The sequence below is a fragment of the Rousettus aegyptiacus genome, unplaced genomic scaffold, assembly GCF_014176215.1.
Source record: "Rousettus aegyptiacus isolate mRouAeg1 unplaced genomic scaffold, mRouAeg1.p scaffold_m13_p_2, whole genome shotgun sequence".
Classification (NCBI taxonomy): Eukaryota; Metazoa; Chordata; class Mammalia; order Chiroptera; family Pteropodidae; genus Rousettus; species Rousettus aegyptiacus.
In genome coordinates, this window is record NW_023416295.1 from 93154063 (window position 1) to 93178229 (window position 24167).

General features: G+C 46.5%; 1 long non-coding RNA gene across 1 annotated transcript in view; it reads left to right on the forward strand.

Annotated features, from left to right (window-relative positions):
- Nucleotides 1-3111: 3111 nt before the first annotated feature.
- Nucleotides 3112-24167, forward strand: part of LOC118613710 — a 32173-nt gene continuing 11117 nt past the window's right edge. Inside the window, exons 1-2 of the long non-coding RNA XR_004955732.1 lie at nt 3112-3231; nt 10683-10766. This is a non-coding gene — a long non-coding RNA (uncharacterized LOC118613710). The remainder of the gene's footprint in view (nt 3232-10682; nt 10767-24167) is intronic.

Here is a 24167-nt window from a genome sequence, read left to right on the forward strand (position 1 = left end):
CTTACCACCACATGGCCAGCACCAGTATCTCCAGAACAGAAATATGATTAAGGCTAGTCGAGTCTTCACTGTGATTGCTTCTATCCCAATTGGTGTTCAGTAGGTGGGTTTGCCAGGAAGTTGCTGGCCGCATTTCTTAAGCAGGTCAGCAGGCGAAGGCTTGAACCCACACCCCAGGTGGCCCCAGTGGTATGTGTGATTCAGTCCCCTTGGCCTCATGTTTAGCTATTTGGCGAGACAAACACTGGCCCACACCCAAGACTCAGGGTGCTCTGCTGCAAGCCTAGGTGGTAGAAGTGGTACAGAGGTAGACCCAGAGGGCAGGGAGGGACACAGGTGACTGTATCCATCAGTTACGTGGCCTTGCCAGGCTCAGGGGAGCCAAGAACAAATAAGGGGTGTTGCCTAGGAGGCCAAATGTCACCCCGCCTCCCTCTCCCCTGCCCCACCAGCAGCAACCCCTACCTGGCCTGCAGCAGCCCCTGCCTGGCCTGCAGCAGCCCCTGCCCCATGAATGACATCTTAAAAACCCCTCTAAGAGACCAAGGGGAGTTTTCAGCTATTCCCCTTTACCTCGGAGGAGAGCATTCCAAGCTGCTGTTTGGGAGTGAGGTTCTGCAGAGCTGCATGGGGCCCCTCCCACCCTCTAAATAAGGAGAAACAATGGCAGCAGCAGATGTTTGCCCCCAAGCTGCACAGGCTGAAGGCTGCATCTCCCCCTCCTGCTCCGGTGTAGGAGTCAGTGAGAGGAGGAGGAGGAGGCGTCTCAGTGGGTGGAAGGAAGGGAGGGGTGGGTATAGACTGAATGGAGGAGGGTAAAGGCCTTAAAGGTGTCCCAGATGGTGCTGTGAAATTCCTGTGTGTCAGAACTGGGCCTCTGGTGCTGTGTCGGGGGCTCCTTTGTCCCACCCTCAGCTTTCTCAGTTCTGTTTCACAGCACCCCTGTGACGAGAAGCCTGGGTGGACGGGCTGCGCCTTGCTGCTTTCTCAGCCAGATAGGATGACTCACTGACACGTCCCAAGGTTGGGGACTTCTGTGTGTGAAGCCCACACTGCCTCCCTGTAACTTTACCCGCACTGTTCCTTGGGGCCACTCGGAAGCTTGGTCTGGCAGCCTTTGCAGGGTTTGGGGTAGGCTTTGACTTGTTTTTAACTCTGACTTCACTGATCTCAAGCCACGAGTAGAGAGAGTGACAAAGCCAGGAACCCTCAGGGGTCAGGGCGCCATGGTTTTCATGCTTCTGGTCGCTCAGCCAGGAGCTTCCTTTGATTTTACAGATTTTCAGTGAGAACCACCTTAGTAGCCAAGTTAAGTCCAAGAGCACCACCACCCATGGCCCCTGAAACTGGTGGGCAGAAGTTTTGGGAGGCCGAGGTATAGTTCCTGGGATGGATCAAGAGGAAGAGCAGATTCCCTTGGTGACCGGGGAAAACCAGGCCCATTTGTTCTCCAGGGAGGATCCTGGGTAAGTGGACTGTGCCCTCTCTGGACTGAATTGGAGGTACCCCCATCCTCCTCAAGCACACACACCCCACCATCACCACCACCCCTCTGTGGAACATTTTAATTTTTTCTTGGTGGAATGGGAGATCACTTTTCAGTTGCCAATGAAATTTTCATATCACAGCACTATTAAATACCTGAGAACCAAGAATCACTTTTGTCTTCCTACAGGTGAGGAAAATGAGGTCACTTCTCAAGAAATGTACATTTGCTCAGAAAACAATGTACAATGGAAGCAGCACGGCATGAAACCAAAAACCAGGGACCACCGAAACCAATAACTCCAGAGCTTCAAAGTCGGCGGACGTGTGCTCCACAGGGGGAGAGACAGCCCCCCTAGACGTCCTGCTTGACGATGTTCCCACGTTCTGTTTCCCCCTCTTGGAGGGGGATGGTCGCCAGGTGGTGAAGCTGCTGAGGTCCAGATCACCCCTCCCTCTAGGCTTGTGCTGTTCTGGGGTTTCCAGACCGGGTGCAGGCCTGTAGCCTGATTGGATGATCTGCTCTGCCATTTAGTAGCTATTACCCACCCTCTCCAGCCTCAGTTTACTCATTTGTCTCTCAAATCTTCAACGGATGACTTAATGATTAAGTGAAATAATATAAGTAGGAATGCCCCCAATAGACAGCGGGAGCTCATTAATATTAGTTTCCCCTTATCTTAAGGTTCCCTCAAATAAACATGGGTTCGGGGGAAGTCAGTAAACGCAGACTTCCTCACTGGCTCGGAGGCGAAGCCCCCTAACTTTCTGGTGACATTGGTGATGCCAGCTGCTTCTTCCTAAGGGTTTGCCTGCATCTGGTATGAGGATATACCTAGATTTTGCAACCTTCCAAGAAGTTAATATCACTATCTGGTTTTGCAGCTAAGAAAACTGAGGCTCAGAAAGATGGCACAGCTTATCCAAAGTCACAGAATTAGTCCACAGCAGAGCCAGACTTGAGACTCTGAATCCCATGCTATTAACCCCTCCACAGTGCTGCTCCCCTCCACCACCACTGCAGCAGAAAGCTCCCGAAAAGGGTGAAGCACACACAGCTTTAGAGCAGCAAAACCATTCAACCTCAGTAGAACCTGGGCGCGCTCTTTCTGGGGAGGTCTAGCTGGCCACACATATGACCAAAGCAGTTCAAGGTCAGGGGATGGCTGAAAATGGGAGGCTGTGTCTTTGGTTGTGATTATATCAGGGAATGGGTTGAAATACTGTATGTAAGTGGTTACGGAGGGTGCAACCTCTTCCCGAGGAGAGCGTGGGGGTGGGGCGGAGAAGGTGGTTAATTGCGATGGGAGGGTGCGGGTGGGGGTGGGCAGGCACTTCCAAGCTTTCAGATCCGGTGCTGTTCCCGTAAACAAGTGCAACCCTCAGTTCCCTGGAGGGCCTGGGGAGCAAATGTGCGCCTCTCGGCCTCTTTCCCAGCAGCTGTTTGCTGAGGACGCAGCCCTGCCATCTCTGGCAGTCCTTCTCCCAGCTTCCCCAGCCCCCAGCTCAGGAAGTGGAGCTGCTGAGAATCTCTCCTCCAGCCTCGCCTCCTGCCGAGAGTGTCCTCTGCGTGAGCATTTCCTGGCCTAATTAAGCTGGGTAATGAGTAGCTAAGAGGGAGGGGATAAATGCCCTAGGCAGCTTAGAGCAGGACAGTTTATGACAGGGGCGTCTGCAGCTGGTGACACTCTTAGGAAAGTTATTTCTCAGAACCCTGGAAAGTTGCATTGCTGAGTTTGCCCCAAGGTAAGCACTGGGAACACTGCGTCTCCAGGGGGCCTGGCCGAGGGTCCTGAGAGGGGCTAGGTAGGTGGTGCTGCGGATCTGAGGGCAGGACTGATCCAAGCTGCAGCGCAGTCTGAAGCTACACAGGCTAATGCCCTTGGCTTAGCCCCAGACGGGGGTGTCCTTGGCGACTACGTGTGACTCCTACAGCTTGGGTTTCGTGTTTCACTTGAATGATAGGAGTGTGTACTGTGGGCAATTTCCTAAGTCCCTGTCCAGCTAAGAGCAAGGCAATCTGAGCTGGACGCTGATCCTGATTCCCCGTCGGTTCTGCTGAGGTGCTAAAAATTGTGTTCTGGAAAATGAGGGAAGGCCGACACCAGGCCTGCCCTTTCAGAGACACTAAGGACCAAAAATTGACTGTTACCACCCCAACCTCTGCCGCAAGACTTTAAAACCCAGCAAAACCCCACAACCACAGCTCCCACACCCACTTTTTGCTTATGTGCCTGAGTCTGTTTATTATTATTATTATTATTATTATTATTATTATTATATCACTTTGCACACAGTCATCAGTTGGCCAGCGCACGCCTGTGGCATGTGGGGAGGAACACCTGGTCAGGCCTGGGTCTGGAGTGGGTTTCGTCACTCAGCTCCTGAGTGAACGTAGGAGATCACATGACCTCTTGGCCATCACATTCCCGCTTGTAAAATTAGGGCTTTGGAGATGCTGGCCTCCAATATACCATGAGCCTGTGACCTCCACTGTCTCCATGAATGGTGGGAAAGGCCAAACTGGGCCACAGGTTCCAGCTTTTCAAATTAGGGAACCCAATGTGCATTTTACACTGAGGAACAATTTGCCCCAGTAGTCCTGTAGGGCAGAGCTGTATCCAGTGAATATTGCTGATGATGGAAGGGCTCACTCTCCCAAATCCCCACAATCGATGTTTCAGATCTTTCCTAATTTTCTCGGTAAGACCTGTTTGGGCCATGTCCTCGGGGTCCATTTCCTCCATTGCACTTTTGGTGGCTAGAGCCCAGGGCTGAATGGAACTTTATGGGACTCTCTCCCTTCTTTCTTCCCTCACTCTTTCCCCTGCTGTTCTTATAAACGCATCTAATCTCTTGACCTCTTTCTCCCACCCCAGTTTTACTGAGATACAATTGACTTGTGACATTGTATAAGTTTAAGGTGTAGAACATAATGATTTGATATATATTGCAAAATGTTTTTCGTTCTAAACCACAATAGTCAAATCACAAATAACCTGCTTTTCCTGTTTTTCCCTCTTACTATATTTGTCTGCAGTGGAAAGAGACCTGGTGGCCAGACGCCTGACCAGGATGGCAACCTGGGCTGCTCCATCTCTGCAGTGGCGCCTCGTGCTCTCAGAATTCCTGGGGGAGGGTCCCTGGGGTTTGAAAAAGGGGTGAGCAGGCCTGGGAGCTTCCACTCCTGACTTTGCCCACCCTCCAGCTGGGCAGCCAAGCCCAGAAGCCTCCGGAGTCCTCCAGCTCTGTGGCAGCTGGGCAGGCCCAAGGAGCCAACTCACCCTGAATGTATAATCCTGGTTAAAAAGAGAAAGGAGAAAGGATCTTTTAATTTCCCAGGACACAGACAACTGAAACCTGATACTCTTGTCAAAGGAGTCCTTTCACTGAGAAAGGCAGGGAGAGAAAAGGGGAGAGAGAAAGAATGAGAAGGAAGGAAGGTGTGTGAGAGGCCATTTGGGACCAGGGGCCAGGAGGAAGCACTGAGCACAGCTGAATGTGAGTCCTCCGGGTGCCGCCTGCCCCAGGGTTTGGCCTGACGCTGACTCTTGGTGAGAGCTGAAAGAAACTTCCCCCAGTGTGGAGAGCAGCGGCCGCTTTCAGAGGCCTGTCTGCGGGCCCTGCCTCTGCTCCTTAGGAGCCTCTGTCCCTTCTGTGGGAGGCTGGGGGTGCCTTTGTCCCTTCTCTGCCTTTTGCGTGAAGGGGTCAAATACTGCTGCTGAGAAACGTGTGCGAAGGCCTTCAACGTGGACCAGTAAGAAGCAGTTCTCTCCTCCTTTCATCCAGCAAATACCTGCTAGCTAAGTGGATGACCAGAAGCAACACCACCCACATGAATATATGTACGGTCAGAAGGGGGACACTGCAGCCTGACTTGGAGGGTCAGGGTTTTTCATCTTTGTTCCACTACAAAGAATTGTGGGTGTTTATTAGGCTCAAGTTACATAAATTGGGGGAGGCTGCTTTGTGACGAGCGCTGTGCTAGGTGCAGTTCTGGGAAACGCAGACATAGATGGGAAAGCATCTGTCCTCGAGGTACAGTGTGCCATGTGGCTGGAAGAGCAAGGCTTTCAGTTCAAACAATTAAATGACAGTATAAAAGAAGCCCAGAGTGCAGCCCAGACGTGTCCTGAGGCGAGTGAATGGTCCCACGGGTCAGTCCTGATGTACCTTATGGAGAAGGCTTCTTTCAGGTGAAATATTTCCTAACGTCATTCTCTGAGTCAGCAACTGTTAATTGAGCTCCTACCGGGCTCCAGGCACTAGGGATACTGCTATGAACAGTACAAACCGTCGCTGCCTGGTGGAGCTCACCCCGCAGACTGGCACTTCATCCCTATCCACATACTTTCGTGGTATAGTTCATTTATTTATTTACTTACACACCGTGTTTATTAAAAAAGGATTCAAGGAAGTTTGTAATTAATGGCACCATACCCTAAAACCTAAAACCAGGTTAATGGTTGAGGTCTGGGCCGTAAAGGAAGCTGAGACAAGAGAATAATTATACCATGAAACCTAGATTTAAGCAAATGCTCTAACATCTGAGCCTAAAAATCAGCTCTGAGCTGCCTGGTGGTTATGTCAAAAACGTAAATAGTGTGTCCGACAGAAAGGAAGCACTTCTTATGCAGGTTCCTCTTGGGAACGAGTATCCAGGTTCACTTCTTACTACTATCCCATATGCACGTAGCCTTGCTCAAGTGCATTCACATCTGCAGAAGCACAGGTGGCATGGCTCCTTTGCCCCTGCGTCCCATCATCAGGCATGCTCTGCCTCCTTAACCCGGGTGGAGGCCACTGGCCATGCTTCAGGACCCAGCACAGACATAGCTCTGCGCAGTGTCCTGGGGTCAGGGCCACGAGCCTTCCTTGCGACCATGCCCCTCCTGCAAGGCTCTGTCACGGCCCTCTCGGCACTGTGCTCGTTCCTTGCTTCCCTACCATCTGAGGAACTTCTTCAGAGCAGGAGCACTGTCCCTCATCTCTGTGTTCCCAGGGCCTAGCAGAGTGCCTGGTGCAGAATATCCAATAAAAATGTACAGCTAACATTTTTTTTTTTTTGTAATTATGTGCAAAGCACCATGCTAATTGTCTTACATGTATTATCTCATTTAACTCTTAAAATTGCCTTGTGGGCTAGGTGCTATTATGCCCACTTTACGGATAAAGAAATTAAGTGACTTGCCAGAGGGCTAATAGTGGTGGAACCAGCTGTCAAACAGCTGTTGGAGAATGAGGCATTTTTCATTTATGGCCTTTTATTGGAATTACTTTTTCACTTTACCTAGACTGTGAAGGACAGGGGGAAACTCTTCTTTCTATCCCCCACAGTTGCTAGCACAGCGCTTTCCATTTAACAGGAACTTGCGAAATATTTTTTGGCAAGGATAGTTCTTATATGTGGAGAATTATACCGCTGGTGTGCAGTGCAGTAAGATGGACTTTTACAACGCCCTAATTACCCAGTTGGTTTAATCACATTTGTGGTATTCAAAGGCCTTAGGACTTACAGCTGGAAGGGACCTTAGAACTCATCGACTTAACGCCCACACTGCACAAAGAGACAGTTGCAGAGAGATGAGATGGCTTGGCTAAGGGCATAGAGCTCATTAGTTGAGTTACAGAGCGAGGGCAGGAACAGATCTGACTCCTGTCACCCTGAATCATTTTCCTATTTGATTCAAAAATTCACCTCAATTCTGGAAACAAGGTGAGATAGCAGTCTAGAAGTAGGACATTTCTGCTGAGGCAGTGCTCCCAGTGAGAGTCGCTGGTAGGCACTACTTCTACCTCTCCCCTCCCACAGCTACCTTCTCACAGGCTGTGAGTCTCTCACTTAAAAGAAAGGTATTGGTGAACATCCCTCCTTCTAGTCGATTATGAGCACAGCCTGCATTCAGACCCCTAACAGGAAGCATATGCTCCCAGCTCACAGCAGTGGTTCTCAACCAGGGGTGATTTGACCCTCAGGGGACATTTGGCAGTGTCTAGAGACATTTTGATTGTCATAACTGGAGGGGGGGAGTGCTATGAGCAGACGTCTAGTGGGTAGAGGCGAGGATGCTATTAAATCCTACAATGCACAGGCCCCCACAACAAAGAATTATTTGAGCCAAACTGTCATTGGTGCTGAGGATGAGAAACCCTGCTCTACAATTAGAAGTCCTGTCCACTAACTTCCTTCCAGAGAACCTTTACCTGTTTCCTCCTCCTTCCCATCCAGTGGGCCTATAGATGTCTCCTCAAAATCACTGGGTTTGGCACCTCCTGCCCCTGACACTTCCACTGTCCATTGTCCATTTGGTGTTTCCATTTCGTCTCCCACAGAATACAAAGAAAAAGGAAACTATTTTATTGATTACCCAGGGGAATGCTTGGTGTTTTATGTATGTTACATCTACTTTGCAGGGTCGCTTAATCTGAAAAATAAAGAGCAGTTACATTTGTGAGATAAACAGGATTTCCATTTTACCAATGAGAAAACAGGCTCAGAGTGTTAAGATCATGCAGCCATTGTCTGTTTCAAACCTAGCTCTGAGCTATCCAGTGGGAGTGCTGCTACTTTCCACAAAATAGCCGTGAACAGTGCAGATGCATTGGAAACAGTTGGCAAATAGAAGGCAGGTTTGTTTTCCTCAAACAGATCCATTTCCTGCCTTGCCCATTAAACAGTAAAGATAGAGCTCCAAGGAAATACGGAAGCTTGGAGGTAAAAGCAGGCTTATGTACCGTCTTCCTAGTTATAGTGTCTTAAGATTCTCAGAACTCAAGTGAGTCAACAGTAACCCAAATTTAAGCTCTAAATTGCCAAAGAAACCTCTAGGGGTTCTCCACCACCAAGCTCACAGCACACCCACCCTCCCTGGGAGGAGGTACTTGGGTTCCCCGCTACTGTCCCATGCCTGAGGCCCTCAGGACTGCCCACCATGGGCACTGGGGCCTTATTAAACAGCATCGGCTCAGTGATTCTGACCATCAAACCCAGAGCCTGTCAGGAGCACACTGTGTGTGTGTGTGTGTGTGTGCGCGCGCGCGCGTGCGCGCGCAAGCTACTAAAAAGGTGGCCTTTATTCAGGGTTTAAACTGGGCCTTGGCCTCCTGGCCTGAGTTGCTTCCTGCTGCTCTCATTCCAGGGATCTGCCTAGCTCTGTCTGAAATGGAGCTGGGTCCCTCCTGGCTTCTGCTCAGATTAACCTCTCCCTTGCAGCTTTCCTGCGCAGGGACTCTGGGCTAAGGGGCCAGGCGCTCACTGGCTCCAGGGCTGCGGATGCCATAAACTCATTTTTCTTGGGGACCCCAGAGCTTCAGGAATTACTTTCAGAAAGCACAACTGTTTTTGTTTGAAATGGCTCTGGGAGGAGGGAGAGCCCAAGGCTCTATACACATGTTCCTCATTTGCCATTGGTGGGAGCAGGGGCAGAGCAGGCGATGCTGGGGGGTCCTGGGGAGGCAGGCACAGGAGGGGAGAGAGCCGGCTGCAGCTGCTGCTGCTGGGAAGTTTGGCTTCAGGGAGGAATGGAGGGAGAGAGTGCAAGGAAGAAGGGGTGGGACTTTGGGGACAAGGGCGGTGTCGTGGGGGAGGAGGGAGCAGGTGGTGACTTGTTTATCTGCTCAGCTGTTTTGTGTCCAGGAGCCTGAGAGAGACAGAAGCAGCTGGGAGGAGAAAAAGCCACGCGGCCAGGGGCCCTCCTGGTCCTTCTGCCTTAGCCACAGGTTCTGAAACCAAAGAAAAACCACCAGAGTGCCTCATGGGGGTATAGTTTCCCCGAACACACACTCAGAAGGGTTTCTTTGGGCCACATATGCTAGTTTCTGCTATGCTGACACCTTGGCAATGCCCTCCTGGCCTTGACGCACTGGTTACTTTTGGGCAGGCAGCCCCAGTGGGTTAATACTGGCACTGACTCACATACGTACTGCTGCGCCCCAGTCTGATGTACTCCCATGTGTGAGCTGGCTCAGTCCTTGGGGGCCAAACTAGCTAGTTCCTAGCCTTGGTATCAGGCCAGACCAAGCCAGTGAAAACTGTCCCTGGTGGAAACTAGATGGCTCCCCCGCTCCTTCACTTCCAGGGCAGTCCTCATTGGGGTTCCCTCTTCAACTGCCCAAGACCTGTGCAGCAGTTGCAGTGGTGGTCCTCTTCACGCCCCAGTGTGTGTGTGTCTCATTTGCATGCTAACTTGTTTGGAGGTAAGGCTGGGCTGCAGCTTAATCTGTCTGATGTCTTTTGACCAAGTTAATAAACATACCTCCCGTCTCAACATATGAGAATTAGGAAAGCAGACATGTTTAATTACAGTGCAATTTCAAAAGTTTGCTTATTTTTTCCTCCTGCCTCTTTCTCCATCTTATTATTTTTGTGTTGTTTGTTTGTTTAAATGAGAATATTTACTGGGACTTCCATAGACAATTCCCTCTTGTTCCTCCCCGGAGGCCAGCCTGATGCCAGAGGACTTTTTCTGCCTCCCTCTTGGTGCACAAAAGGTCTGCTTCTCTGGCACTGAGCCTGGCCGTTGGGAACAGCGTTAAGAAACACAGATGCCTTTTGCCTCGTCTCCAATGTAGTCAGTGGCCACAGGTTCCTTTAAGCAGCAAAAACAATTCACGAAGAGCACAGGGCCCAGTCTCCTGCTCCCTGAGCACAGAGGAAGGCTGTGAAGGATTGACTGCAAGATTTTGGGATGGAGGAATAGTGACACTGTCTGTGGGTTGGCACGGCAAAAGGACTGTCTCCCCGGAGAGGCTGGCTGGAGTGGGAAGAGCTGGGGATATGGAGTTGGAGGCTTGGCTTCTAGTCAGCATCAGCTTTGCTGCTAACAAGTTAGGTGGTCCTGGCCAGACACTTCCCCTCTCTCTCTTGGCCTTCCTGTATAAAATACAGGATTGGAAACTCTATTCTCCGAGTCCGTTTTCACTTTGCAGATTTGCTTGCTTTTAGAATGCTGCTTTCTTTGTCTTATAGCCCATTTCCTTCTACAGAGACCAGGTAGCCCCATAAAATTACCCCTTAATGGTGGTTGGTAACACAGGCAGCCCGAATGACTGCCTGTTTTCCTGAACCCAGATGCTCTGGCTGTAGCCCCTATTAAAATTCTCATCATGCGGAAGCTCTGGAAGTTTCCCTCTTACAGGTCAATGGTCTATAGAGCAGAAGATCCAGGATACCATCTTCTTAATCATTTCCTGTGCAGATTTCTTCGGAATCGACGGCCCCTTCACCAGACGCTCACCTCCCTCTGAGAGAAGCCCCCTGAGCTCCACTTTATGTAAGTAAGGTCAGTGCTCTTTGCCTTCAGATGGATTCTATTTAATTTACCAAAATAAATTTTTTTGAGCTCTTATTCTGTGACTGGCATTGCTGGACCCAAAGGAATACAGAAAATGTATACAACCCAGTCCTGTTTCTAACAGAGTTGACTGACCTGCTGGGAGTCCAGACTTACCTAGGTAACCATTAGAGGATGATTCTATCACACGTTTCTCATTTCTCCCTAAAACTTAAAAATCATGGGAAAAGAAAGCATTAAACTGACTAATAAATGTATTTCAAAGATGATAGAGGAATTTCTAATATTTAAGAAAGCTAGCCATGAGGGATTTAGTCTGGCAGAGTACACTTAGCAGTTCTCTGTTAACTGCGTTTGCAATCATAACAATACCAGCCATTGTTTGTCGAATGCCTGCTATACGTACCATGCATTTTGGCAGATGTTTTATGTATTATCTTACTGGAGTCTTATGGGAGAAATACTATTAAAATTTCTATTTCAGATGAGGAAATTTATGCTCAATGATCAACGAGTTTTTGATGGAGCTACTATTCAAACCTGTGTCTACTGAACTCTAAGGCCAGGGCTAGCATCTAGATAAATTTCCAGCAATGGGCGATCCTACAAATATCAGTCGAAGATGATATTTGCCTCAGCAGCTGTGATGTAAATGCCTAAAGGCCCAGATCCCTGCAGTCCCTACTCCAGCTGTTTCTTCGTGTAATAAGAAATCCAGCCCTGATGAATCTAGTTGCTGAATTTCTTGGCATCTGGCTTTTGAGGCCTTTGTAATCCTCAGTCCTCTGTGCTGCTGACAGTTGGTCAGCTCTGCTGACCCCATGTCTCATAGGGATGTCAGTACAGGGCTGTCTGGTCGGCACAGACAGCTATGCTTCGGGGGTTGACTTCGTCGTTTGATCATTTCAATTGAATTAAAAAGTTTCGAGTACTTATTGTATTTAGGATCCTATTGTAGTGATGGGCGTTTTGGTGAGGAGATAGACAAGTCAGGCATGGTTCTTCTCCTCATGGAGCTTACAATCTCCAAAAAATATTCTTGAAATCTGTATTTTTCGCCTACTTTTTCCATATAAGTTATGCAATTATTTGGTCACGTTCCATAAAGTTGTTTGCTAATATTTTATAGAAATTGTGCTAAATTTTTTTGTTGACTTGGGGAACTTCATTTTGATCTTAATGCCAGGAACGACTTTCTACTCTGGTAAATGGCCCAGCCTTGCTGCTGATTATTTTATTGTGTTATTTCTTTTTTCTAGCTTTATTGAGATATAACTGACATGTGACAGTGTGTAAATTTAAGGTGTACAATATGTTGATTTGACATGCTTATATCTTACTGCGCTATTCACTGTGTTTCTCTTCACACTGGGAGAGGTGCCCAGGAGGGGTTCTTGCTTTTCTGTACAGGATCTGTCACTCCCAGGACTGCCCTTATGTGAGAGATGTTTATTTTCATCTCCAAGATGCTAATGAGAAATCCCACCTTGTTGTCTACCCCCAGAACCAGAGCTTCCTGGTCTGGTTCCAGGGGGCTCAGCACTTTTTAAGCTCACTCAAGCCTCAGAGAGAGTCCAGGCTAAAATAGCAGGGGGGCCCAACAGGTGGGCAGAACACTGAGAGAGGGGACCAAGTGGGGAATAGTTGAGGCCCTAGTTTCAAGTGTTCATCGTATAGTCATCTTCATTTGGCTTGTAAACTTTTTGTCATAATTTATTTCATCTTTGTTATTTTTTGAAACATACAGAAAAATAGAAAGAATAGTACAAGGAAAATTCATATATCCATCATCTAGACCCACAGTGGTTAACATTTTGCATACTTGCGTGCACACCGGCGCATGCGCTCTCTCTATTTTTTTACAAATATATATATTTATGAATCATATTAATGTAAATTACAAACATAGTGACTTTTCTCTTTTAAATACATCTCCAGAAAGTAAAAATATTGTCCTATATAATCACAATACCATTATCACACCTAACAAAATGAAAATAATTATTTAATCTGATAACAAGGCTATATTTAAGTTTCCCCACTTGCCCCCAAATATCTCTTGAAGGTGATTTCTTGAAACCAGGACCCAATCAAGGCTCATGCATTGCATTTTGTTTATATTTCTCTCAAATTATTTTAATCCAGAGCAATTGCTTCTCCTTTTGTGGTGTCTTTGATTCTTGAAGAGATAGATCAGCTCTTGTGTATAATATTCCATACTGTGAATTTGTCTAATTATTTTCTCATTGTGCTATTTAGCTTTCCCTTTATATCTGTATATTTCCTATACACTGAAAGTTAGATCTATAAGGCTTAATTAGATTCCAATTAAAACTTCTTGGCAAGAACATATCCTAGGTATTGCCCCTGGTTCTATCTTAATAATGGAGGTTGTCTTAATTATGGAAGGTAGAGGACAGGCAAGAGGAGGCAGGAGGTGGGCTGGGAGGAGCCTGGGCCTTCCCTTGGCAGGGGACTTTAACAGATCTCAGAATGTGTGCCAGTGCAGAAAGGTCTTCCTTCACCAACTGGAGCTTAAGAGGTGGTCTCAGGCTTAGTACTCTGGTGTAAGAGCCCCACTGCAGAAAACACATGTCCAGTCTGCCATGAGCTGCAGTTTCAGGCCTCTTCCAGGAGTTTGGTGACAGCTCTGACCCTCTTATTCTGGATCTGAATGGCAGTGTGACAGCCTGGTTTAAGGAAAAAGGGCAGACTTTGGAGACAGTCAGACACAGCTCTGTAATTTGTCGGCTTTTTGGTCTTGGGCAAGTCACTTGAACTCCTTGAGTCTTGGTCTCCCTGTCTGTGAAATGGGTACTGTAATCATCCTACTTAACTAGTAGTTTTAGGGATTAGCAATAATGGAGGAGAGACACCTGGCGTGTGTGTGTGTGTGTGTGTGTGTGTGTGTGTGTGTGTGTGTGTGTTGGGGAGGTGCTCAGTAGGTGGAAGCTAATGTTAGTGACTAGAGCTTTGAGTACAACAATGGGCCAGTAGCCAGTACTTTGGGCTGCCCCTTTACATTTCAACAATAGGGTGACTGAATACTATTCCCCCAGGTGTTGGGGTGGGGTAAGCTTGAAGCAGCTGTAGCCTTCCTGACATAAGGGGCTATTCATTCTCTAGTTAAAACAAGCCAGTGGGTGGTGGCTGGCAGCAAACAAAGGCATTTCATAGGTCTTCAGAGCTGGCCAAAGATGGAGGGTGACCATCTTTGCCTGCTTGCGAATTTAATCCTAGATTTCTGGTGGAAGTACATCTGCTGTGGCGAGGTCTGTGCCTTCGCAGTTTGCTTCCTTGGTCAACCTCACTATCTTTTGTAATACAGTTTTTAGGGCACACCATTTGCACACAAACTCCAGAGATAAAATTAAAAAACACACACACATACATATTTAAAAGGAAAAGCTCACCTCTTGAGATATAAAAAACAAGTAAACATCAACATTAAATGGTTGAATGTAGCTTTATATATGAGAAACCCACTCCAATATGGTTAATAAATTGAGCAAACGATGGAAACCAGGGAAGTGTCCTAGTGTTGGCAACAGGATTCATAATTAGAATATTACACTCTCATCAGAATGCTTTTGGTTTCGAATAACAGAATGTGTAACTAGAAGTGGCCTAAATAATAGGGCACATCTTATCTCACATAACAAGAAGTCCAGAAGGAGATATCTGGGTGATTTAGCAGCTCTACACTGTCAAGGCTCTGTTTTAGCTTCTCTATGATTCTCTTGGCTTTGCTCTCATGGTCACAAGGTGGTCACTGTAGTGCCAAATATTACATACCATTGTGACAATAAACAAAGATGGCAAACGGGGGAAGTCTGTCTCAAAAGCCTTCCCCAATCAACATCAACGTTCCCTTATGTCTCTTACTAGAGCAGATCCTGTGTCTACCCCTAAGCCAATCACTGCCAAAGAAGCCTAGGTCCCATCATGGGTCAGACCAACCATAGTTCACTCCTTAGGGCTGGGTCCCCCATCCCTGAAAATATTGCCATTCTGAACAAAATAATAAGGAACAAAGGAGGAACTGGGTAGACAACCAGCAATGCCTACCTTAGTAACGAAAGAAAGTCATCCTCTAATAAACTCTATCACGAGTTTCTTGAAAAGGTGTCCGCATTGAGTCTAGCGAAGATAAGCCAAGAAGCAAGGTTTGAGGAATGCCATCTTTATGTTCAGGGAGGGGTGGATTCCAAAGGGATAGTAAGAAAAGCAATAAACCCTGAGCTCTCCTTTGCCACATCAGGTATAATCCTAATTATTGTGCTTCAAAACAAGACATGTGGCTTTCCTTTCAGAGAAGGTGGGACAGGTAAAAAGAGCAGCTCCTTTTCGGTGAGGACCAAGAATTAACTTTATTACAACAAAGCAACCATGACAGCTCTGCCATCTGCCAGAAGCCCTGGGACCAGGCGTCTGGGGCTGTAGGGCAACCATTCAGGGCCGTGGTTCTGGTGTCCCTCCTGGGCCCCTCGCTGATTTTATGAGGAACTGGAGAGCCCGTGTTTGATTGAAAGAGGCAGCTACTGGTTTTGCCTTGTATGAAGGATGGTTTAAATTTGCCTAATATTCTGAGTTTTCAAGAGAAGCTAACATTTTTAATTTTTATGTAAAATTGCCTCATTTTAAAAAGCCAGCAAAAATTGAAATAGTATATATTTTAATTATGGTAGCCCAAACACAATATCTTTGGGTGAGATTTTGACCTGCTGGTAAATGGGCATAAAGGATATTATTGGGGTGATGAAAATGTTTTAAAACATATTTAAGCTGATGGTTGTGCAACTTAGTAAATTTCTTTAAAACTCATTGAATTGTACAGTTGAAATGGATGAATTATATGCTGCGTAAAATATGCCTCAATAAAGTATACAGAAAATTGGCCTATGGGCTGTAGTTTCGCTGCCTATAGACCAGAATATTATTCCTAAGGCCGTTCCAGTCCTGGTTTTAAAGGCACCAACCCCGCTGGTAGCCAAGAAATGACAACATCAATTTATAAAGGAGTGAAGCCCAGGAGGTAATACATGGGCTGTGGCTTCACCTCAATTCAGGTCTACCTTCCCCAGTTACTAGCCATATGACCTTGGGCAAGTTACCTCTCTAGGCTGTTTCCTCATCTCTACAATGGGAATGATAACACCTAGAAGATTAAGCAAAGTAATATGTGTAAAGCATCTGTCACAATTTAAGTCCTCAAGTCATGACATATCTGTTATTAGTTCTTGCCACGAAACATATCTACCCATTGAGTACCTGGACTATGGGTCTCCCCTTTTCCTTCCTGGGAGAGGGGTTAAATTCAAATCCACTGCTGCTGATTGAGGGTGACTGAAAATACCATCAGTTTACCTGTGGAAGGGCTCAAGAATTTTCAACCCACATTTTCAGCACAAAGAGATTGAGATTTGGGATTTCCCAGGCTTCTAGGAGTGCTGTGTTGTGCGTGCACTAAGGGGAGAGAGAAAACTAAAGCAATGTTTCTTGGGAAGCTCAGATTTAGGCTCTTTTTTTTTTTTTTTTTTTTAGGAATTCAAGGAGAGTCTATTAGCATCCTTCTGTTGCTGCCCTTAAAGCCATATTCATGCTGAATCAATCATTCTGATGAGCTGCTGGTGTCCTTTGAAAGTTGTGCACCAGAGACACAGGGGAAGTTAAATAAGGATGCTGCGATGGTACAGCCCCCACCCCATCCCCTAGTAGTTCTGTTTTCTGTCAGTCTCCAGTAGTGGCCTGTGTGGGGCTGGCTGGACCTCTAGGGTTCCTGGGCTCTGGGGCAGCTTGCACATGCCATCTCTATTTGTTTGATGTTGCCCTACTGATCTGCACTCCACCCCCAACAAATGCTCCTAAAAGGGCCATGGGACACTCACTTTCTCAATGAAAATGAATTCTAATTTACTTGGTTCTAACAGGTTTGAAAGATATTCCTAACACATCGCCTGAAACGAAGGCCCTTTGGCTGTCTCTAGGGCCGGGTCACTGCTCCTTGGACTCAGGTACATAAGAGGTGAGGGAGGCCCTACTCAGGGAGCCCTCAGCACCCTCTGAGAAATCAGGCAGCAGCATTCCCCAAGCTATGCATGCAGCCTATGGACTGGAAGGGAAAAGAGAAGCCTTTCAGAGGGCTGGTGTGTGGGTGAGGAGAGGTGGGGAGAACCTGCTTGCACTCCAGGACCAATCTAGACCGCTGGCCCTAAAAATAATAAGGAGAGAGAAATGTGTGTCAGGCCAGACAATCTGTTCTGGTTCTCAGTGCCCTGTGTTCTCTGTCTTCTCTGTCTCTGATTCTGTTTGTCTAAGTCTATGGGCTGCACCTCTTTTTCCTCCTACTTCCCTCCCTTCCCACATCCTGTCAGCTGATGCCCTGTGCAGTCAGTAGCCTCCTAAACCAACAAGGGGATTATGACCAGCAATTGAGTGCTGCCAGAGAGCCAAGGGGCCTGGGGTGAGGTGGGAATGGGGTGCAAGTGTGAGCTCATTTGCCTCGCCCTGCCAGCTATGTCTGCAGAGGGGGACAAAGAGTCCTTATGCTCATCTACCTCAAGGGTAGAAAGCTGAGTGGAGAGAGCTTTCAGTTCACAGTAGGTGGTGGGCGGAACGATGGTGAGCGGAGCAAGACCCACTGTTGTCTTGTGATTTTAGAAACTTGAAACTCTGGACATCTTGAGTTGTCTATGTGATTGAGGCTTCCTGACCAGCTTTTACTGTTTGAAACAGAAAAATCTGTAATGAACAATGTCTCAGATTAACAAAAGCTTCAGTCAGAGTGATTTAGCTTTTGTCTACCTGCTGCCTCATTGGTCTTCATTCCAAATTCCAACAGCAATTGAAGTCTGTATCACACAATTTAGAATTCAGTTATATATTGCCTTGTGATGTTCCTGTTGTTCCATAGGAGTTTGTCTGGCCTCCCTAACAAGAATTACAGGCTCCTTCAGGACTGACCTGAAGCATGTCTGATACTTCTTTAACCTCCACCACCCAATAAATATTTCTTGGTTAGATCAGACAATAACTGCATTGCAGTGGGGCTTGGTCTCTCAACTTTTACAGCTTTACCTTCACAATGCTTGGCACAGGGAGGTGCTCAATAAGTGGTTTCTATATAAAAGACTGATTTTTTTTTCCTGTTAACAAAGAACAAGACAGAACTTTTGGAGATTTTGCGGGGGTACTTGCATCTAAACTTGGTCTGCTGATTCTAACGCAGCTCTGCATTCTCCCCCACAGTCACGTCCTTCAGATAGTGAAATGGACTGGGTTAATAGTCCTTACTCAGATATTGCCATGTCTCCCCAAATTCATATGCTGATGCCCTAATCCAATCTGATAGCTATCTTTATAAGAAGAGAACACTTGGATACACACACAAAGGCTGGATGAAGTGAGGGTATAGGAGAAGGCGCCGTCCCTAAGCCATGGAGAGAGGCCCCAGGATAAACCAACCTGGCAGACACTTTGGTTTTGGACTTGCAGCCTCCAGAACTGTGAGAAAGGAATTTCTGTTGTTTAACCACCCAGTCTGGTATTTTGTGTGGCAGCCCCAGGAAACTAATATAGATAGAGAAGCTGAGACCTCCTCAAAAAGGAAGTAACTTCTGTCTCAGAGAAAGTGTCTAAGTTTTATGGAAATCCCCCTCTGTGGGAGTTCCTAGACGGATACTGCAGCCCAGCTGAGTCCTGGGTTTGCTCCTTCCTATGCTCCCTATAAACAAAAAAAAAGTGTCTCCGTCTCCATCCAGAATTATTCCACATCCTGGCCTCTCAGGGCCCTTTCCCACTTTCTCATGCTCTGCCCCCACATCTGTGCAAGCACCTATGCAAAATATGTGGCCTTACCTTGTAAGGAAGTGCAAGGCTCAGGCTGCATCATGGTTAAGGTGACTCCTGAGAACATTCTCCCAGGGCTCGGTTCTTTCCGCACGGAGGGATAGCACCAGGCTGTGCATCCACAGGTTGTCTAGTTTAAGTGGTTGCTGCCATCAGGCAGGCTGAGTAAGTTAGGGCCTGGCAGAGGCCAGTCTTCTTAGGCACTAGCCAAGAACCTGTGTCTAGGGGTGTGCAGATGGAGAGGTGAGTCTGAAAACTTCATGGGAAAAAAACAGGCAAAACATAATGGGTAGAAGACAAAAAGGTGACTAGTGAGTGGAGGCCTGCTCTGTCCACTCGAGGAACAGCCTGTTTGTTTAAGAGGTCTTCCAAAAGGCTGGGCCCTGCGGGCAGTGGTAGGCAGACCCCCCTGCAATTCAACCCCCCAGAGCTCACTCTTGTGTGTCTGTCAGATGCTGTTTTTCCTTTTTCTCCTACAGATACCTGGGAAAGCTGTTTTCTTATCTGAGCTCCTATTTTCCAAGGTCGGCTGTTTCATACGTACTCTGCCAACTTTTGCTCAACTACGTAGGATCTGAACTGAGTACACAAACTCCCTTCAGGTTCTTAAAAACAATTCTTAGTTAATTGCTGGCATCTCTTGGTTCACCTAGGCATGCCTTGTTTATAATCTGGAATAGTGTTTTCTAGGTAGGTCTTCAACTGACACAGGGCAGTGCCTCTGAGGATGGCATGTACTGCCACGTTACAGTGTCCACTCCTCCCAGCGTGGCCCCCACAGTGTGTTATTGGGCTGTGTCTGTGGGTGTGGTGTGACAGCTGACCCACTGAAAGGGCAGCCTACCACCTTCCTTCATCACTCGGTGACTTTGCCTACCATAGCAGAGGACATGAGCACTACGTCTGTGCTTATCCAACACTGGGAAAGTTTCTGTTGTTACCTTAAGCCCTTGAGACCTAGCAGCCACTTGGAGATCTGCTAGGACCCTCCCCACCTTCTGACACGCCTCTCCTCTCTCCCACTTCCCCCATCCTAGTCATTTAAAGAAAGATGGTATTATACAGGCTAAGGTACATGATGGATCTCAACCTTGAGCATGCATCGGGATCATCTGGGTGGTGCTTGTTAAAGCATAGATGCCTAGGCAGCCCCCACCCCCAGAGTTTCTAGTTAGTAGGTCTGAGAAGGGTCTGAGATTTTGCATTTTTAACCAGTTTAAAGGTCATGCTGATGATTGTGGTCTAGAGCCTATACTTCGAGAACCACTGGGCTAGTATAATGGACAATAATAGATAATAGATAATATCTCTTTGAATATGTGAAATTAAATATTTGATTTTCCCACAATTTCATGAACATACTCTTGAGAATTCGAAGAAAGCCGGGGATCAAGGTTGTGGGCAGGAGCTGACACAACAGAACCAACAGTGGATGTTTGGCCCGAGTTTGCCCGAAAATGCCAGTGAGACTAAGCATTATTTCTCAAAGGCTTCTTGTTGGCTGATGCTCTGAATTGCATTCAAGGAACAAAAATTACAAATAAGGAAGAGATTTTCTAAGCATCAGTTTTGAAATATTATTTTAAAAAATATTGAATAGTATATTAATCTTCCATTACTGATGTACCAAACGACCACAAATGTAAAAATCTAAAAGAGCACAAATTTATTTTTCATAATTTTTGCAGCTCAGAAGACCAGGTGGGCTCAACTGAGTTCTCTGCTTAATGTCTCACAAGACCAAGACTGGAGGCTCTTGAGAATAGTCTGCTTCTAAACTTATTCACGTTGTTGGCTGGAGCTCGTTACCTGAGGTTGTAGGACTGAGGTCCCTATATCCTTGCTATCTGTCTGCTAGGGGTCTGCTCCCAGGGAGTGCCAACTTTCCTTCCCAGGCCCCTCCAGCAATTGTAGCCTGAGTCCCTCTAGCACTTCAAACCTCTCTGCCTTCTGCGGAATTTGTCTGACTCCAGACAGAGAAAGTGCTCTCCTCGCATGTTCCTGTCCTGTTTTTGTCCCAGATGACCCCTTGGTTTTCTATATCCTTTCTACATGATGACTTGCCCCTGGAACGTTTTATCAATGCTTCTTGGTTCTAGCATCCCCTCTCAGTCTTTTTCCTTCTCTGGTAGTTTTTTTTTTTATAATATACTGGAGCCTGCCCAATTGTCCCCTTTCCTCCACATGATCCAGGATAATCTCCTCTTTTAATGGCATCTGCAAAGTTTCCTTTGCTATGTAATGCAGCCTAGTCACATGGTCCAAGGATTAGCATGTGAATATTTTTAGGGAGCCGTTCTGCCTACCATAAATAAGTAATATGGTTGAAAAAAATCAGAATAACATAAAAATGTTTACAGAAAAGTCTTTTTTTGGCTCCCTGTCTTTCCTAACTGATTCTTCTGACCTATCCTACTAGCTAGCCATTATTTTTAGTTCCTGTGTATTCTTCCAGAGTTGTTTTTTATAAGCATAGTCATGAATATGAATATTATTCTTTCTTCTCTCTACTTACACTGAAGGTAGCATACTGTACACTTCTGTACCTTGCTTTTTTCTTTTTAAACCTAACTGTAGTTTGGAGATGTTTTTCTTACAGTGCGTAGACAAAGAAGTTCATCCATCTCTATAAAGCATAGTACTCTATAAATGGGTACTACAGTTTACTTACCCTGTCTCCTATTGGTGGACTGCTGGTCTCTTTTCAATATTCTGCTATATAATCAATACTCTCAGTGACTAATTTCACACAAATGTCATTTCTTGCATGTGACCACTCTTCATTTTTTTTAGTTCTAACATCTGGTGACAAGTTGGCTTGATGACAGTCTCTTACAGCTTATCCACAGGCAGATTGCCCAGGAAATGGAGGCGTTAGCTTGAATTTGCGAATCTGAATCGTTGTTGGACCTGGATAGTCTTAACTCTTCCAAAAGCATCCTCAGCTTTTTCTGTGGTAGGTTGGACCATCTTGGTACCACTGCTCCACCACACTGCACACCACACTGCTCCACCACACTGCTCCACCACACTGCAATTGATGTGAATGGCACCCCCTGAGGTTATGCCACCAAGAAGTGTAAACTGCCACCCTGTCCCACCCTACTCCGTCCTGCCCTGCTACTCTGACTAGAAGGAAATTCTAGTCAGGTCCTCTGTTATTCCCCCTGACCTTCTGGTTGGTGCTCATGGTCTTACCCAAAAGTGTCACTTCCTTTGATTCTTTGGAGGTCTCTGGCTTCCTAGCCAACCCCTTCCTCTTTCATATTTTCCCTGACTTTTTTCCAGTTATCTGGAGAAGATTCATAAGCTGATTTTTCTTCACCTAAAATAGTAAATTCAACTTACTGCAGGGCTTGGGCACTAGAAGTGGCCTCTCGTCTTAAGCCAGTTTCCTGTCCACCCCCACCCTCGCCTTTGTGAACAGATGTGCCTCTTCTCTGCCCTTCCTATGTGGTTCTGCAGAGGTCTCAACGTTCAGCTTCATTATGAGACAGAAATGACTGGGGAGCTCCTCAGGTGACCTGCTTAGCCATTTCTTCATATTCTCTCTGGTGACTCACCAGCAATGAGTTCCTCCCCAGAACTCTACTATTACCAGGGCGAAGTCACTGCACACTCAGTAGCAGTCATCCATGACAGGGAGGAGCAGGGATGCTCCCTAAGCTGGGTTCAGGGCTAGGGAAAGGCAGACTGAGAAGCAAAGCCAGGGCCTGAAAACTGGGAAGATCAGAAAAGAACAGGCAGAGAGATGACTGCAAATCTATTTTAATTCTATTGGAATGGATTTCCTTGTCTTCTCCCAGTGCATCAGTTGGGCTCCTAGATGGAAGTTAAATGCACTATCATGTCTCAGTAACACACAATATTCTTATTTACTTTCCTTTGCTGCTGCTACCCTGCTTCCACCCTTCTTTCAGTCTTTAAACTTTCCACCTCAGGCCCTTTGCACATGTTCTTTCTTGGCCCAGAATGCTGCTTCTCTTTCTGGCTAACTTCTATCCATCCTTCAGAACTCTTTTTAAATGTCATTTCCTATAGGAAACTGTCCTGCACCCCCTTGCTCTGGGTTGAGTCTCTCTCCTATGCTATTCTTAATTTTTCATATCCTAAATGTAATTATTTTTATCTACATGATTAATCATTTATTCATGTTCTGTCTCCTATATACTGCAAACTTCATGACAGCAGAGATGATACCCATTACATTGCCTAGCATATAGGGGATCTCAGTAAATATCCGGTGAATGAATGAATGAGTAGAAGGAAAGCAGAGGCAAAGACTCAATCATTCCTTCATCAGTGAGCACTTTATAAATGCCAGGCACTGAGAATATCAAAATAAAATTTAACATAGTCCTGCAATCAGGAAATCCACAGTTGAGCACATTCTTAGAAAGAAGAGTTAGGATTTGAGCATGAAAAAAGTGCTGGAGGAGAGAAATCCAGAGATGCTGAAGCAGAGTACTCCCTATTTGCTATGCGTGACTACATTCGGTTGCTGAGGTAGTATGTTCCTGTCCCATTTTTGTCCCAGATGACCTCTTGGTTTTCTGTGTCCTTTCTGTGTCCTTTTCTCCCTAGAACTTTTTATCGACGCGCTTCTTCGTTCTAACATCCCCTCTCAGTCTTTTCCTTCTCTGCCTGGTGGGTTTTTAATAATACACTGGAGCCCACCCAGTTGGTCCCCTCCCTCCAGCCTGAGGCAGCTCTTCACCTTGACAATAACTGGCACTTAAACATCGTTATTTTATTTGGGTATAAAAAGTAATTCTTTTGGTCTTGGGACAATCTGTTACTTGTATTACAACTTTAAAAATATTTAAGGCCCCTGCATTTACATTTTAACACAGATCTGCCAGGTTCCTGTTTGGGGAAGAAGTCTCACTTAAAATCTCTCCAGTTGCATTCGGGGTAAAAAAATGTCTCCTAAGAGGTTGCTCGATATACCTGTAGAACAATTTCAGATGCAAATTGATGTTCCTGGTTAGTTGGGGAAGGGGGTGCACACAGGTACGCACAGCCCCCAAACCCTGGTCTTGAGCCCACAAGTACAGGCCCTAACTTAGTCACCAGTCTGACTGAGAGGCTGGGAAAATATTAGGGGTCTTTAGCCAGTCTTGGACATAATTGTGGAGGTGTATTCTAAGCCCCATTTGAGGATAGTTTTGAAAGCAGAGCTGGTGCTGTTCCTCATCTCCACCTACTTCGCCCTCTTGAACTGGTCTTTGGGTAATTTAGTCTCAGCTTGGAACTTCCCAGTATCATGGTCCAGATATTGTTTTTCTCCTGCAGACCTCAGTTTCTCTATAAAACAAAGCTGGAAGCACATTTCCATCAGCATTTAAAAAGGGGAATGAAAAGAAGGTGTGGCCTTCGGGGGACAGACACCCATACTGCAGAGCAAGGGCTGGCTCAGTAGGCTCAGCCAGTACCTGCCTGGTGCTTCTGTAGGGGAAGCTGAAGCTCATAGAGGCTATTTTAAAAATGGAGTCACTTTAGCTAAACTATGTTACCAAACCAAAACTTAGTAACTAACCT